Here is an 18,625-nt window from a genome sequence, read left to right on the forward strand (position 1 = left end):
GGTTTTTTGACTCCTCTTCTACCTGGATTTTGTCTCTTGAATAAACCTGCAACTGACTCCTCAACATTTTGTAAGACTGAACTTTATGACAGAATACTTTGCCAGCCATGGAGTCAGCAGGATTTGAAGACATGCTAACTAAGCAGGAACGCATGATGGAGGAACTGATGAGACGGATGCAAGAAATGCAAACAAGGGTCTCTTCTGAAACTCAGCATCAAGCAGTCTTAAATGAACCACTATCTCAACCTACTGTTAAAGCTGCAACTGGTCATTCTTCAGTAAACATTGCCATCCCTGAAAGGTACCATGGTTCTCCTGAACTTTGCAAATCTTTTCTTATGCAATGCAGCCTATACATTGAACATAATAGAGAACAATTTCATTCAGACACAGATAAAATTCATTTTGTCATCTCTCTGCTCACTGGTAAAGCCAAACAATGGGCTACAGCATTATGGCACCAGGAGCATGAAGCTTTAAAATCTGAGTCACAGTTCTACACTCTATTTAAGGCTGTATTTGATCATTTTCAAGCTGGCAGGGATATTGGCACAGCTTTATGTGAAATTAGGCAGGTGTCGTAGGAAACAATTGTATTACTTTGTGATTGTGGACAAATAGCCTTAAATGATGATTAGTTAAAATTAAGCATTTATAATTGCATACTCATTGTGTGAAATCTTGTACCTTATATGCATTTATATGAATGACTAACCAGCATTAACTTTATGTAGTATTTACACATGTAGTAAACATTTTAGATCCTGCACGACTAACTATACGGCATGATGACACACGTGATATTTACCCCTTAATTCTTAAACGTCTAACCTTGAACAGATGTGCACGTTAGGCTTTTAGCACACTGACATTAATCACAAGGGTTGGCTTAGGAGGGCTGAAGTGTAGGGGCATGTTGATGACCTTGAAGTGCATTAGTGACTCCCTAAATTTTGCTCATAGGAGAGGAGGCATGGGAAGAAATGGTCCATTGTCAGCCTGGCCATAATGAATGTTTTTGGGGTCACGGAATGCACTTAAAACTTGCATGCGAAGAGCTGGGTACTAACACGTGAAATTATGCATATTAATATACGCTAATCAGCCAGAAACGCCTCACCAGCAGGGTATACGTCATATGGGGTATAACGGTCGAGTCAGATCTTGGAAAGGTCAGAGCTTTACGTGGAAGTGGCATTAAACTCTTTTCTCATGTATTAGTTCTCCTGGGTCCAGTATTGTTAAATAAATACTTTGACAATACTGCCGAAGAGGGAGGGTGTATTTTGCACCTTTTTGATATTTTCTAAATTTTAAATACCTTGAGACCGGTCCAAAAGAACATTTTAATCTTCAATTGGTGACCCCGACGTGCGGGAGGTCCAGATGGCGGACGACTTCGGACTCCGTTCCACTCGCGGCCACAATATACTGAGGTGGGTGCGCAGACCCTGTTATATTCAAATTCTGCATATTGAATTCTCTAAATTGGAGTGGTGCAGAGGCCCGACGGCGGCCCGGAGTGGCGTATAGAGCAAATCAATTTATTTTATGTATATTTTTATAATTTCTTATCAGTTTATATATTTGGGGTTGCTTCTTTGAAAAAAAAAAATAAAAAATTAATTAAATTAAATAATAAGGTGGATGCTGTTCCCACCGCAGGGACTGAGCGCTGGCGTGCTCCCCTCGGAACCTGACGGGGTATCGAGGTAAAGGCCCGGTCGGAAGGTCCGTCCGTGGGTTTGGTCCCCCCTAAAGTATAATCAGACGCGGAAGCTGTTCCCGTGAGCGGTTGCTGTTCCCGTGAGCGGTTGCTGTTCCCGCAATAGGTGGAAGCTGTTCCCACCAGGGTTTCGTTGTGTATTTTAATGTAACTTGATTGTGTATTTCATGTTTTGTCTGTTCTAGAGGCTGTGCTATTTCTTAGGGGCTGTTTACATGACTGTTGAGTTCGTTTCTGCTCGCTAGAGGGTGGTAGAGGACTGCATAAACTGGTCCATCTATTTGAACAAGAGCACCTAGTGTAATTCCAAATTATTTAATGGATTATATATCAGCCATATTTTATTATATAACATATTCGGCGCTTCTTTGTGAAGCGCATTATATACGTAGATTAAAGCCTCACTTTAATTGTTCCTTTGTTCTTGGGGTTCACTTGAATTTTTATTGATGACTTGGACTTTTGTGGATAAAATATATTTTGTACTTCGCTTACTACTTACTGTACAAAGAATCTTATTTTTCAGTTTGCATTTTTTTGTTGTGGTAGTTTGTGTTAACAATTTCTTTTCTGCCTCGGTTTGAACTTTTCGTTGAACATAACATTTTGTAACTTGCTTGCTATTTCCGTAGTTCTCAATTTTGTTTTCACTTGCTATAATATCTTTCTGTCTTTGGCTTCATTCTGTATTGTGAGATAATTGTCCTGCCTTTATAGCTTTTTCCATTTATTACAAATTCTATTTTATCTATTGGTGTGTTATTTGCTTCTGACTAATGAGCTTTTTCGGTCCGTGGGCCGGTTTGATACTTAATGTAAATTAGGCTTAGCTTGCTTTAAATTAAATACTGTGTTTGAAGGCACGCCCTATGTTTTTTATCCACCTGTGAAATTTTTCACAGGGCTGAGGTGGTACTGCTTTTCTTGGCTGAGCTTAAAACTTGACTTTAAAACTTGGACTTTTTTTTTTTTTTCTACATACCGTCCGGAGAGCGCTAAGTGCAGCGGCTGCTGCGTGGGCGCTGTGTGGGGAAGACCCTGGGACGCTGTTCTGTACACTCTAATTGTGATGAAACCTTGCGGTGTTAATTGATTTGCGATTAAAGAGTGAACTAGAACGAAGACCCATTCAGGTGAGATCCATTTTTTTAATCAGCACCTTACAGACAACATGGCTACTACTAGAGATTTGCATAATGAATTAAACGCCATTTACGGCGTGGGGAATTGGGAATGGAAACCGTTTGTTCAGCAAATTGAAATGATAGCTGAGGGAGTGAAAGAGGGGGTGATAAATTTGAAAAAGCGGGATATCGTGCACAAAAGTGTGCTCAAGAGATTTGAAACGTGGGCTAAAACACACACAGGGGATACCGTATCTCTGATCACCTGCGTTAATCAATTGAAGAGAGATCTGGAGGAAATATTACGTCAGGCTGAAGCAGAGGTTAGTAGGGATAGCCTTTTCAAAAGAGCTAAGGCAAAGAAAAGTTTAAAAATAGCTAAGACGGACATTGCAGAGCTTGCAGCTATTAAAACGGCATTTCTCAGTATGACCCCACGGCTTGTTACACTGAAAACACCAGGTCCGTCACAGCCGAAGGCAGTTTCACTTACTGCTGAGAAGGCGGAAGTGGAAAGTGAGTATACAAAACACAAGGGGGAGGAGCCTACAGCTCCGCCTCCACCATACAACCTAGGCCACGTCCCACCAGCTGACACTATCCTGCCTGTCTGTAGCATAGACTCAGGCAAAGTGAGCGTACAGAGAGACACAGAAGGGAGGGGCTCTGCTCGTGAGCAGGCAGCCCAGTTTCACACACACGAACGCACACACAGATGATCCATTTCAATTGCGAAGGCCACATGAGTCAATTTCAATTCCACACACAAACATCAACACTGACTGTTCTGACCTTATAGATACCACGGGAAATAATGCAGAACAGGCATTTATAGATGTTAAACAAGCCTTATCTGCTGCAGTTGACTTAGCCAGACCTGACTATTCACTACCTTTTTACATGGATGTTTCTGAAACAGACACTGTGATAAATGGTGTACTGTTTCAGAAAAAGGGGGAAGGTAGAGCAGTACTAATGTATTTAAGTGTCCCATTGGACCTTATAGAGAGGAGACAACCACAGTGCACAAGACATGTAGCAGGACTGACCAAAAATTAGTCCAGAAAACAGCACATCTGGTAGCAGGATATCCATTGCGCATTCTAACCACACACGGAGTAGTAGCGTACATAAACTCACAGACGTTCACACTCACTCCATTGCGACAGAGACACATTCACAAAGCATTGACTGCACCCAACATCATCACCTACACACACACGAAGGAGTCAACATGGCAGATGGGATGCTGGAAGGTCCACCGCATGAGTGTGAGGAACAGGTAGAAAGACAAGGAAAAGTAAGACCAGACTTACAAGCCACACCCATTCCAGGGTCATGGAATTTATGGACAGATGGGTGTGGGTACAGGGCAGATACAGGTGAAGTCAGAGCAGGATACGCAGTAGTTCAGGAAGCAAAGGGGGAAACACATGAGTTTCAGACAGTTATAGCAGAGGAGGTGAAACAAAATCCATCAGCACAGAAGGCAGAACTACTAGCAGTAATGTCAGCACTAGAAGTGGCAGAAGGAAGGGACGTCACTATTTATAGTGACTCAGCGTACGTAGTAACAGCTGCACATATATCCAACCTGCTTCCAGTGTGGAATGTCTACGTCACAAGCACAGGGAAACCAGTCAAACACAAGACAGAACTGATGCAATTAGAAGCAGCCATGCGGTACGACTCAAGGGTAAAGGCAGCTCATGGTACCACCTGTCTCAGTGCAAGCCAGCACTGCCACCAGAGGAGCACCAGACGCAGAAGCAAGCATCTAATTAGTAACAAGTGCCAGCTGGACACTCTGCGAACGACAGGTGTCACCGGAGACACCTGGGGGCAGAAGGGGCGAGTGAGAGAATTTTTCCTGTCAAAAAATTGGTTGGTTGGCTGCCCTACAGGTTTTCGCTCTCACAGGTTAAACACATGTCAAAAACATGTTTGGAGGACTTAGAGTGTGATGACATGTCTTGGGACACGTCATAAGGGGGAATTGTCGTAGGAAACAATTGTATTACTTTGTGATTATGGACAAATATCCTTAAATGATGATTAGTTAAAATTAAGCATTTATAATTACATACTCATTGTGTGAAATCTTGTACCTTATATGCATTTATATGAATGACTAACCAGCAATAACTTTATGTAGTATTTACACATGTAGTAAACATTTTAGATCCTGCACGACTAACTATACGGCATGATGACACACGTGATATTTACACCTTCTTAATTCTTAAACTTCTAACCTTGAACAGATGTGCACGTTAGGCTTTTAGCACACTGACATTAATCACAAGGGTTGGCTTAGGAGGGCTGAAGTGTAGGGGCATGTTGATGACCTTGAAGTGCATTAGTGACTCCCTAAATTTTGCTCATAGGAGAGGAGGCATGGGAAGAAATGGTCCATTGTCAGCCTGGCCATAATGAATGTTTTTGGGGTCACGGAATGCACTTAAAACTTGCATGCGAAGAGCTGGGTACTAACACGTGAAATTATGCATATTAATATACGCTAATCAGCCAGAAACGCCTCACCAGCAGGGTATACGTCATATGGGGTATAACGGTCGAGTCAGATCTTGCAGAGGTCAGAGCTTTACGTGGAAGGGGCATTAAACTCTTTTCTCATGTATTAGTTCTCCTGGATCCAGTATTGTTAAATAAATACTTTGATTTGCTTTGAACTTCACTCGACTGGTCTCTGCGACTCTTCCGGAACGAACACGTCTCCCCGAAGAGGGAGCTTTTTGGACCTTTTTGATATTGTCTAAATTTTATTTACCTTGAGAACGGTCCAAAAGAACATTTTAATCTTCACAGGGAAGGAGAACGGCCGCGGAATATGCATTAGAGTTCCGCACCCTTGCAGCGGGTAGTGGTTGGAGTGACCCTGCTTTACTCACTGTTTTTAAAAGAGGACTTAAGAGGGATTTACAAGCAGAAATGGTTTGCTGGGGAGAATCTATGACTCTCAACCAGTTTATCCAAACCTCCATTGCCATGGACAATTTGTTGGATAATAAAAGGTGCTTGCAATATTCAGCTCCATCCCGGAACCCTTTGCTTGCTCCCACAACTGATCCAGAACCTATGGAACTAGGTCAAACTCGTCTGTCTGCAGAAGAACGTCTAAGACGTCATACTGAACAATTGTTTCTACTGTGGTCAGTCGGGTCACATGCTCAACTCTTATCCTAAACGTCCTGGTTCTACCAGGAACGTTGGAGGTGAGTTCTTTGACTTCTATATTTAAAAATACCAGTAATACTTTCATGGAGTTAAGAAAAGTTTCTTGTTCCAGCATTGATTGATTCAGGAGCAGCTGGGAACTTCATGGATAGAGGACTTGTTGAAAAGTGGAAAATATCTACCAAGTTGCTCTCCAAGCCAATGTTACTCAAAGCTGTTGATGACAGACCTCTGGGGAAAGGAGTGGTCCTTGAAACTACAGCTGACGTGTCTATGAGAGTGGGACTTCTACATGAGGAGCAGATATCCTTTCTTGTAACTGACTCACCTAGACACCCCATAATTTTAGGTTTCCCTTGGTTATATATCTATCAGCCATTAATCTCTTGGGGAAAAGGGGAAATCTTGAAATTGTGCCATAGATCTTTTACCTGGAACTATACCACCCAGGTGTAGAATTTACCCATTGTCATTACCTGAATCTAAAGCTTTAGATGAATATATTGATGAGGCACTTAAAGCAGGCTATATTCGCCCTTCAACTTCACCTGCGGCGGCAGGATTCTTATTTATTGAAAAGAAAGATGGAGGCTTGCGCCCTTGTATTGATTACAGAGGTCTTAATCACATTACTGTGAAATATCCATATCCTCTTCCGCTAGTACCTGTGGCCTTAGAACAGTTGAGAGATGCAAAAAGTTTACTAAATTAGATTTGCGCAGTGCATATACCCTTAAGAATTAGAGAAGGGGATGAGTGTAAAACGGCATTTATCACCATAAGGGGCCACTGAGTACAAGGTAATGCCTTATGGCTTAGTCAATGCTCCTTCAGTATTTTTAAGCATTTATTAATGAAGTACTAAAAGATATGATTGACAAATGGGTTATTGTCTACATGGATGACATCTTAGTGTTTTCACGATCATTGGAAGAGCATCAGGATCATGTCAAGTTCTCCAACGTCTATTAGATAAGTTATATGTTAAAGGAGAAAAGTGTCTATTTCACCAAGAATGAATATATTTGTTGGGGTATGTCATAGATTCAGAAGGGGTGCACATGGATGACAGTAAGGTGAAGGCAATCATAGAATGGTCCATGCCTAAAACGATTAAAGAGTTACAGAGATTTTTGGGATTTGCTAACTTTTATCGGAGATTTATTAGGGGTTTTAGTTCTGTAGCTGCTCCTATCACCTCTCTGTTACGTGGGAGTAATACAATCATAGAGTGGACAGAAGAAGCAACCCAAGCTTTTGAAAAATTAAAAAGGAGGTTTATTTCTGCTCCTATTCTGAAACCCCCTGACCCTTTACCTTTTGTTGTAGAGGTGGATTCTTCAGAGACAGGAGTTGGAGCAGTTTTGTCTCAGATTTGGATTTCCACCTAGACTTCATCCTTGTGCATTCTTCTCACATAAATTAAGTCCAGCGGAATGCAATTATGATGTGGGGAATCGAGAATTGTTTGCTATGAAATTAGCTTTTGAAGAATGAAGACATTGGTTAGAGGGATCCATTCATCCATTTCAGGTACTAACAGATCATCGCAACCTTGAGTATATTAAATCAGTTAAACGATTAAATCCTAGACAAGCTAGATGGTCCCTATTCTTTAATTGTTTTTTTCTTTTACAGTCACATACCGTCCAGGTTCTAAGAACACAAAGGCAGATGCTCTCTCACGTCTTTGGAATAAGGATACTAGAACAAGCTCAGAATCTATTCTTAATCCAGCTCTGATTGTAGCGCCGATTAGATGGGATTTTATGGACGAAATAGAGGCAGAGAGCTACAGATCCAGCTCCACCTGAATGTCCTCAAAATGAAGAGTATGTTCCAAATAATATAAGGACTAAAATTTTAGACTTGGTCCACTCTACTCCCAGCTCAGGTCATCCAGGGATTACATGTACTCTTCATCTAGTCAAGAACAAATTCTGGTGGCCAACCCTTGATAAAGATGTCTATGAATTTGTTCATTCTTGCACTGTATGTGCTCAAAGTAAATCAAGTAGGAAACTTCCTGTGGGTTTATTAGAACCTTTGCCAATCCCACACAGACCATGGTCCCATATAAGTTTAGATTTTATTACTGATCTCCCAGTATCTCAAGGTTTCACAACCGTTCTAGTAATCATTGATAGATTTTCTAAATCTTGCAGGTTAATACCCATGAAAAAATTACCTACTGCGATGGAAACAGCTGAGGTCATTTTTCAACAGGTTTTTTGACTATATGGTATTCCGGAAGATATTGTTTCTGATCGAGGTCCTCAGTTTACCTCTCATGTTTGGAAAGCGTTTTGCAGTCAATTAAATGTTAATGTAAATCTTACATCAGGGTATCATCCACAGGCTAATGGACAAGTAGAAAGGCTTAATCAAGAAATAGGGAGATTTTTAAGGTCTTATTGTTGGAGATCACAGAATGACTGGTCACGTTTTTTACCTTGGGCAGAATATGCCCAGAATTCTCTCACCAGCACCTTGACAGGGATCACTCCTTTTCAGTGTGTATTGGGGTATCAACCACAAATGTTCCCTTGGTCGGGAGAACCCTCATCTGTGCCTGCAGTGGATGAATGGATGAGAAGGAGCGAGCAAACATGGGAAGAGGCACATGTACGTTTGCAAAGAGCCATTCGTAGACAGGTAATTCAGGCTAATAAATGATGTAGAGAGATTATTCCCTTTTACCCGGAACAAAAGGTATGGTTGTCTACCAGAAATATACGTTAGAAGTTGCCCAGTAAAAAACTCAGTCCTAGATTTATTGGTCCATTTAGAGTTTTGAAGCAGGTTACTCCTGTTTCTTATAAGCTAGAGCTACCAGCTTCTTATCGTATATCTCCAACATTTCATGTCTCTTTGCTCAAGCCTATGGGTGTCTCTTCCCAGGTGGAAAACAATGCTGGGATCCCTCCCCCTCCTTTAGATGTGGATAGCTTCCCAGCATATATAGTCAACGAGCTTCTGGACTCCAGGCGTCGGGGTGGCCGCTTGTTTTATCTGGTAGACTGGGAGGGGTACGGCCCAGAGGAACGCTCTTGGGTTCCTGCTGGAGATATCTTGGACCCTTCTCTTATTGAAGACTTTCACAGAGATCATCCTGATTGTTCCGCTCCCAGACTCAGGGGTAGGCCCAGACTAGGGCTTCGGGAGCTGCCCGTCAGAGGGGGAGTTATGTCACATCAGTCCAAGCAGTTCTTCCTCCAAACCACCAGAGGTCACACTCACGTGAGTTCTAGCCTAGATTCCTCACCTGTCTCTAATTAGCCAAATCATTTGTAGAGCATTTAAGCTCACAGTTTTGTTCCACAGGTTGCGAAGTATTGTTAGAAATATATTGGCAATTCCGAGCATTAGTGTTTGTATTAGCTTTTCATGGTTTTTTGAAATCTTGGCTTTGGACTTGGTTTATCCCTTTGAGCTGTTTACCCTTTGGATTATGGTTGTTTTTTCTCGGACGGTTTTCATGGTTTTTTGACTCCCCTTCTACCTGTATTTTATCTCTTGAATAAACCTGCAACTGACTCCTCAACATTTTGTAAGACTGAACTTTATGACAGACTCAAAATGAATTTCCTCCGTAATAATAAATATGAAAAAAATAAAAAATAAATAAAACCTTACTGAATTAAAACATCTACCTGCATATGTTTTAATTTATTTCATCTCTCTCCTAAATTATTTTTATTTTAGATATATTTTTATTATTACTTTTTTCATTTACTTATATATTTTTTTATTTCTATAACTATTTATTTTTTGCATTCATCCATCCATTATCTGTAACCGCTTTTCCAATTTAGGGTCAGGGGGGGTCCAGAGCCTACCTGGAATCATCGGGCGCAAGGCGGGAATACACCCTGGAGGGGACGCCAGTCCTTCACAGGGCAACACAGACACATTCACACTCACACCTACGGACACTTTCAAGTCACCACTCCACCTGCAACGTGTGTTTTTTGGACTGTGGGAGGAAACCGGAGCACCCGGAGGAAACCCACGCGGACACGGGGAGAACACACCAACTCCTCACAGACAGTCACCCGGAGCTGGAATCGAACCCACAACCTCCAGGCTCCTGGAGCTGTGTGACTGTGACACTACCTGCTGTAGTCAATCAACAAAACTAGGTTGATTGATGCCATAGATCAACCGTACATGTCTTGCAATGTGATGCTGTGCACACTGAAGCTATGCAAACTCTACGGACATAAACAAAGCCTTTCACTGGTCGGTACAAAAGAGGCATGTCACAACACAAACATCGACAGTAGAAGGGAGTATGCGACAGGCAAAACAAAACCGCAAGAACTACGCAACCTTGCAAAGCTCATGAAGGCGTTCTCAGTGCGGCCATATCTCCTGAATTTTGTTTTGAGTGAAGCACAACCCGATGGAAAATCGAGACAGCTCTATCCCTGCGGTTATTCTGCTCCCAGGGATGGAGCTACAGGAAGCACTGCTCCCGTTACATGGATTCTCTGCTCCCAGAAATGGAGCAGCACAGTCAGTCCACATCACACAGATCAAAATGAGCTGCAAAAAGTGCTGCCAAATACACATTTGCTTCCTTTTTTTTAATTTATTTTTTTCTGAACTGAGATCACATAATTAAGGCATTCACCTTTATTCAAACATTAAACATATGTATGACATGGGACCGAAGGCGTGACTGAACCAATGAAATGACGTAGCATCACACTTAACAAGCAGATACACACATTGCTCCTTTTATTTGAGGTCGAGCAGCTGCCTCTCAGAGAGACGTTTATGCTCTTGGACATTTCTATTAGAATCACCTGCTTAGGGTTGCGTTTCCCTTACAACATCAGAGCTTGAACTAATGTGGTACGATGCATCATTAAACTTGCCAACATCTCAAGTTAAATTTATTTCTATAGTGCTTTTTACAACTGTCATACTTTAAACCACCATAGTTCAAAATGGTTCCAGATGTGGAGAGTGTGCTTAGTTTTCAAAGATGTTTCATTGTAGTAACTTATAATTATTTTAATATTTGCTACATTTAACCATTGTTGGCCAGTGACAATAGATTTTTCATAAAAATGTAGTAAAATTTATTTTGTAGCATTGTGTTTGATCACTTAAAAGCTATTGACAAAAAATGACTACCACAATTAAGTGAAAATCAAAAACACATTTTTGAGATTTGGAGTTTGTTGTATATGGTGTACAGTTTAAAATAAATGTACTTATCTGTTGAATTTATTAGACAAAACAGACATTTTTTGTCGAATAACATTTTAGGGAAGTTAAAAATATCTAAGAGTTGTAGTTTGTTATACAGTATGTACCTATTTAAATAAAACTTATATTGAAGTTAGATTAATTAAAATATATTGAAATGTATTCCGGGCGGCACGGTGGCGCAGCAGGTAGTGTCGCAGTCACACAGCTCCAGGGGCCTGGAGGTTGTGGGTTCGATTCCCGCTCCGGGTGACTGTCTGTGAGGAGTTGGTGTGTTCTCCCCGTGTCCGCGTGGGAACACAGTGTCCCACAGTCCAAAAACACACGTTGCAGGTGGAGTGGCGACTTGAAAGTGTCCGTAGGTGTGAGTGTGAATGTGTCTGTGTTGCCCTGTGAAGGACTGGCGTCCCCTCCAGGGTGTATTCCCGCCTTGCGCCCGATGATTCCAGGTAGGCTCTGGACCCCCCGCGACCCTAAATTGGATAAGCGCTTACAGATAATGGATGGATGGATGAAATGTATTCCTAACAACCCATTACGACAGGCCATGGTTAAATGTACTAATATAACAGGTTTAGTATGTCATGTAGGTTGTACTAGATCAAATACAACTTGATTTTCAGTAATATTGCCAAAAGTTCAAAAGCTGTTGAAATGTATTTTCAAAAACCTATTAACACAGGTCAGCAAAGGTTAGAAGGTTCAAAACCTATTAAAATTTTATTCTCAAAAACTCAACACCACGGGCTGGCAATGGTTAAATATATTGCCAAAGGTTTAAGAGCTATGGAAATTTATAATGAAAAACCCATCACCACCGGCAGGTGATGGATAAATTTACCAATATAAGAGGTATAGTGTAGTATTTCATGTGGATTACACTTGATGAATTACTACTACTACTACTAACTTATATTTGTAATATGGAGAACTCCACATATTTTTAAAATAATTCTGTTTATTGGGCCCATCAACTCTAACCCAGTAAAAAAGGATCATCCCTGGACGTTTAAAAAAGGTAAAAAAAAGTCCTTCAGTGACATATTTTAAACATCAAAAATCCATCATAACAAGTCAGTTAAGTGATGACCAATTGATAACTTCAATGGACGAGCAAACCATTTAAACATGTCAGGTATTTCGGGACCAATTAAGATAGATAGAATTAATAAGGTAGATCTGATAGTCGTCTTTTCAACGTCTGTGTTTAACCGTCTTTTCAGCTTTCATTTTCAACCTTAAGAAAACGTTAATTAGACTGCAGTCATTGCTATTTCAACGTCGAATCAAATGCCATATATTGCAAAGTGGTATTTATTTATTTTATTGTTATGTATTTCACGACGCTGAATTTGGCTTCTGTTCCAGCTTAAATGGTGCAGTAGTTGCATTCTGTCACCGCTAAATGGCAAAGTACGAACACAACTTCCATACCGTGGAAACTCTACACGTTTAGCTTCATTCCGTGGATATTATCTCTTGATTTTCAAAGTGTCTCAATAATCTGAAATGCTCAAATGAGACACAGTATAACAGACTATTAATATCCTGTATATGAAGAAATTCTGCTGTGGATTTTATTTTGTAATGGCCCTGTGAACATAGCATTGGACATAATGTCCCATGAATTAAGCCAAAGGTGCAATTTTCCCACACATTCTATTATCTCTTTATTTTCAAAGAGTCTCGAAAATCTGAAAGGCTCACTGAAGAAACAATACAACAGACTATTAATATCCTGAATATGAAGAAAGTTGACTGTGGGAATTTTTCTAAATAAGACATTGATGAGTCTAAGTGTGCAAGTACAAGGCCTAAAGGCCAAGCTTATGTGTGGATAGAAATTACATCCCAAACAGTCAATGTACCAAGAGAAATATTTATACATGAAACATTAGTTGATGGGCTGTGGGTAGTTTGGGCCAATGAGGCTTCACAAGGACTGACTGACTTTGTGTCTATTTACAAAGTAAGACAAATGAAAGCAAGTTTATTTAAAGGCCATTTTTCGCCATAACTATTGAGAGCTGGTCTTAATTATGATAAATAACTATGCTCATACGTTCTCAAGTCTTTTGATTATGATAAAAATTTTGAACATAATATGTATGAAACTTTATGAACCAGAACTTTTGAAATTTCTTACAATGTAACCCCTGACATAATTATGCCCAGTGCATCAGTAAAAGAGAGCACATCTTGATTGTAGGAGCCACCTAAGGTCAATCAGACCCAACATTTGAACACCTCTAATCAGAGTATTATTTTATATATATGTTTAAAATTGGGAAATTATCTAATCTAAAGATATTTTCACAATATTAAACATTTCTATATGGTTATGGTCAATAATGGTCTTTAAATAAACTTCCTTAAAATGTTAAGCTTTAGAGCTTATGCAAACTTAATCTTATCGATGCCATGTTTAGCATCACTGAGCCAAACTGCCTAAAGCCTCATTGTGCTGATTCTCGCTTCAGACCACACTTCATTAATATAAACATAGCACAAAAAGTAGAATTAGTAGAAAAGGGAATTTGTGTTTGGTAGATTATTTCTTTGTTGTTACAATGCTTCTTGGCAATAAATCTTATACCATGGGAAAGCCTGCTAAATTTCCTTTTACATGGTGCCACATTTGTAAAGAACGTGCATTTGTGGAAGGAGCAGTAAGGCTGAGTATGTGGGTTGTGCCCATGAAAAATTAACTAAATCCTCCCTGCCAATGCCTTAAAGCTTATTCTGCCATTGACTCGTTTGGTGGGTTGTGTCTGGCTGATTGAAGGTTGAAGAAACAAGACATATTGGCAATTTAAAAATATATTCATTTAACAAACAGGAGCCTCAGTAGAGTGTGTAAGAACAATACCCAGCCACACCAGCCTTGCACCTCCTCCTCATGTTGGTCACCAACCTGGTGACACACTGCTGTGGGATGGCATCACATTCTTCAACCTGCATTTGTCACAATTCAGTCAGTGTGGCTATGTTGGTCACTCTGGCACAAACAGCATGCCCAAGCTGATCCCACAAATGTTTTAATGGGGGGCCATTCCATCTTCTCTACTCCCAAATTCTGGAGGTAGTCTCTGATAAACCCCACTCTGTGGGGGGCGAGCGTTGTTATCTTGCAGGATAGAGTTCGGTTCCAGACTGTGGAGACATGGGATTGCCACTGGATGCAGAATTTCATCTTGATATCTCTCTGCATTGAGATTGCCTGCAATGATGAAAAGCCTTGTTTTTCCATCATCACACAAAATAGGTTTTGACAGAGAGTCATGGGCGCAACCACATACTCAGCTCTACTGCTCATCCCACAAAAGCATGTTTCTTACAAATGTGGCACCATTTAAAAGAGAAATTAACAGGCTTTCCAACTGTAAGATTTATTGTCAGGAAGCATTGTTACAATAAAGAAATAATCTACCAAACACAAATTTGCCTACTTACTGTGCTCAAATAATTCAGCTTTGTATTTATCTGTCCAAAGCACATTGTTCCAGAAGTCTTGGTCTTTGTCTAGGTGCTCTCTGGTAAACTTTAGTCTTGCCCTGATGTCTTTGTGAAGTCTTTTTCTGATGATAGATGTACAACCCCTGGCAAAAATGATAGAATCCCCAGTCTCTGAGGATGTTCCTTCAGTTGTTTACTTTTGTATACCACGGCCATGACATTGACCTTTGTGTCTTTCTCCAAGGAATGTTTTCACACATTTTGCTCTATGGCAAGATGCATTATCATCTTGAAAAATTATTTCATCGTCCCCAAACATCCTTTCGGTAGATGGGATAAGAATTATGTCCAAAATGTCAATGTAAACCTGTGCATTTATTGAAGATGTAATGACAGCCATCTCCCCAGTGCCTTTACCTAACATGCAGCCCCATATCATCAATGACTGTGGAAATTTGCATGTTTTCTTCAGACAATCATCTGCATAAATCTCATTGGAATGGCACCAAACAAAAGTTCCAGCATCATCACCTTGCCCAATGCAGACTCAAGATTCATCACTGAATATGACTTTCATCCAGTCATCCACAGTCCACGATTGCCTTTCCTTAGCCCATTGTAACCTTGTGTTTTTCTGTTATGTGTTAGTAATGGCTTTCTTTTAGCTTTTCTGTATGTAAATCCCATTTCCTTTAGGTGGTTTCTTACAGTTCGGTCACAGACATTGACTCCAGTTTCCTCCCATTTGTTCCTCATTTGTTTTGTTGTATATTTTCTGTTTTCAAGGCATATTGCTTTAAGTTTTCTGTCTTGACGCTTTGATGTCTTCCTTGGTCTAGCAGTATGCTTGCCTTTAACCATCTTCCCATGTTGTTTGTACTTGGTCCAGGTTTTAGACACAGCTGACTGTGAACAACCAACATCTTGTGCAAGACTGAGTGATGATTTACCCTCTTTAAGGCGTTTGATAATCCTCTCCTTTGTTTCACTTGACATCTCTGGTGTTGGAGCCATGATTCATGTCAGTCCACTTGTTGCAAAAGCTCTCCAAGGTGTGATCACTCCTTTTTACCTGCATACTAATGAGCAGCTTAATCTGATGCAGGTGTTAGTGTTTGTAATGAAAATTTGCAGGGTGATTCCATAATTTTTTTCCTCAGAATTGAGTGATATCATAATTTATTCCCTGTGCTTGTTCTAAAAATCTAACTGTTGCTGGCTACCACAACTATTTTTCTTGATTTATTTTAGTGTTTCTTAAAGCCAGAATGTTGCCATTGGAAATGCCTTTAGTTTTTTGTCATATCTGTGATCTGCTTTTTTTCTACAAAAGTAAACAACTGAAGGAACATCCTCAGAGACTGGTGATTCCATAATTTTTGCCAGGGGTTGTATGTACCTTGACATCAGCTGTGGCAAGAGCCACTTGTAGGTCTCGTGCTGACATTTTAGGATTGTTATAACCAGTGGCGGATGCTGGTCTTTCAAGGACGGGAAGCTCAATTTCGGCCTACATCATAAAATGTGTCGGTTTATTTATACATAAATTCTACCCTCCATTCCTTTTCAAGAAAATGATCTGTGACCCTGTCGTACCAACAAGGCGTCTTTTCCAGGGACTTGACTAGTGTCCTCTCAAAGGCCAGCAGGGTTAGGCTGCTTAAACCGCCTTGGCCCATGTGAAGTGTATCCGCCTGTGAGTGCTTGTGAGAAACTGCGATAGAAGTCAGAAAGAGTGAATGAAGTCAGTCTCCAATAACAAGCAGCTACAAAAAACCCCACCAGAAATAGAAGCTCGATTTGTCGCTAGTCGATTTTAACAAAGAAAATGCCGCTAAAAGGATTAAGAAAGTCTCCGGTTCAACTCAGAACAGAATGAAAATGTAATGCTCCCACAGATCTTTAAACCAAAGGATCGCTGGTTCGCTCATTTCGCTGTCAATCAAAAAGGGATTCAGCCTCAGACAGATCATCCAATCATCATGCAGAAGCTGAGCGTCCGAGCCAGCCGAGGACAGCCCACTGCCCCATAGACGCTGAGCGTCCGATGGGTGGGACAAAGCCCAGCCTTTATCCAATGACTCGTCTCGTTTCGCTGCACTTCGCTGCTTCGCTATTGAACTCTGTGGACGCTCAGCGTCCTCACTGTTTAAAGCACCGTTTTTACCAGTGATAAGAAGCTGATTCTGAACAAATGTTGATCGCGTTGTAGTGCATATTTATTCAATGACATGTTATACAGTACAGTATATATTTGATCACTTATTTTTTGACATTTTAGGGGAAGCTGAGCTTCCCTTGCAGTCTTAGAGCAATCGCCTCTGGTGATAACATATTGGCAGTTGGTTTAAATGTTCTCCACTTGTAAATTATTTTCAGGACAGTGGAATGGTGGATTTCTAATTGTTTTGAGATCTTTTTACATCCATTCCCAAACTCATATATTCCCAGGCTCTTTAGATCTCACCATGGTGATACCACTTCAACAATTGATGGCAAATCAAACAAATGTCTGAGGTATTAATAAGACAGCCAACCTCCTCCAATGTCCTCTTTAATGTTGGTCTAATAATTTGCAGCTTATGTGGTGCACCTGTTTCTAAATATAGACATTTTAAATAGTAATAAATGTGGGGGGTGTCCTAACTTTTTCATTACAAATAATGTGAATTTTTCTTCATTACATTTTACAACTTATGTTTATAAGTAATTTCTTCAGTTTATTTGTGTAAGCTCCATTTCTCGTTGCTGTCCAAATGAAACTCAAATGTCCATATGTTTAAATATGTTCTAAAAAACATATGTTCATATGGTGTCCTGATTGTCATATGACTCTATGCCCAAAGTTCATGTTTCCACATATTCTGTCACATCACATTCTATCTTCAAAAAAAAAAAAAAAAAAAAAACATTTCCACAGTAAAATTTCTTCATCTTCAGGATATTAATAGTTTGTTATATTGTATCTTCAGTGAGCTGTTCAGTTTTTGAGACACTTTGGAAAATTTAGATATAATGTCCCATCAATTTAGCCAAATGCGCAATATCTCCACATTGTATCATATCCAATGCTATGTCCACAGGGTCATTACAAAACAAAATAAAACATCCATAGTATAATTTCTTAATATTCAGGATATTAATAGACTTTTATATTGTATCTTCAGTGAGCAATTTATATTTTTGAGACACTTTGAAAATGTAGAGAAAATTTCCAATGAATTAAGCCAAATGAGCAATTTCCCTACATTCTCTTACGCCTAATGCTATGTATACAGGGCCAAATAAATCCACAGTAAAAATTCTTCATTCATTCATTATCTGCAACCGCTTATCCAGTTCAGGGTCACAGTGGGTCCAGAGCCTACCTGGAATCATTGGGTGCAAGGCAGGAATATACCCTGGAGGGGGCGCCAGTCCCTCACAGGGCAACACACATTCACTCACACCTACGGACACTTTTGAGTCACCAATCCACCTACAAATGTGTTTTTGGACCGTGGGAGGAAACCGGAGCACACAGAGGAAACCCACGCAGACACAGGGAGAACACACCAAACTCCTCACAGACAGTCACCTGGAGGAAACCCACGCAGACACAGGGAGAACACACCACACTCCTCACAGACAGTCACCTGGAGGAAACCCACGCAGACACAGGGAGAACACACCACACTCCTCACAGACAGTCACCTGGAGCAGGAATCGAACCCACACAGGAGCTGTGTGACTGCGACACCACCTGCTGCGCCACCTTGCCACCTAAAATTTCTTCATCTTCAAGATATTAATAGTCCATATTATAGACCCCTGTGAAAAACTAATGATGCAGTGGGTGATTTGGGTACTCAGGTGATGGGCTCTATGATTAAACGTAGACATTAAGGGTAGCTGAATA

General features: G+C 40.4%; 1 protein-coding gene across 1 annotated transcript in view; it reads right to left on the minus strand.

Annotated features, from left to right (window-relative positions):
- The window catches only part of LOC136704904 (uncharacterized), a 42,626-nt gene that overhangs the window by 22,770 nt on the left and 1,231 nt on the right, over window positions 1-18,625 (minus strand). The gene's annotated exons all lie outside the window — the stretch shown is intronic.

The sequence above is a fragment of the Hoplias malabaricus genome, chromosome 1 (assembly GCF_029633855.1).
Source record: "Hoplias malabaricus isolate fHopMal1 chromosome 1, fHopMal1.hap1, whole genome shotgun sequence".
NCBI lineage: Eukaryota > Metazoa > Chordata > Actinopteri > Characiformes > Erythrinidae > Hoplias > Hoplias malabaricus.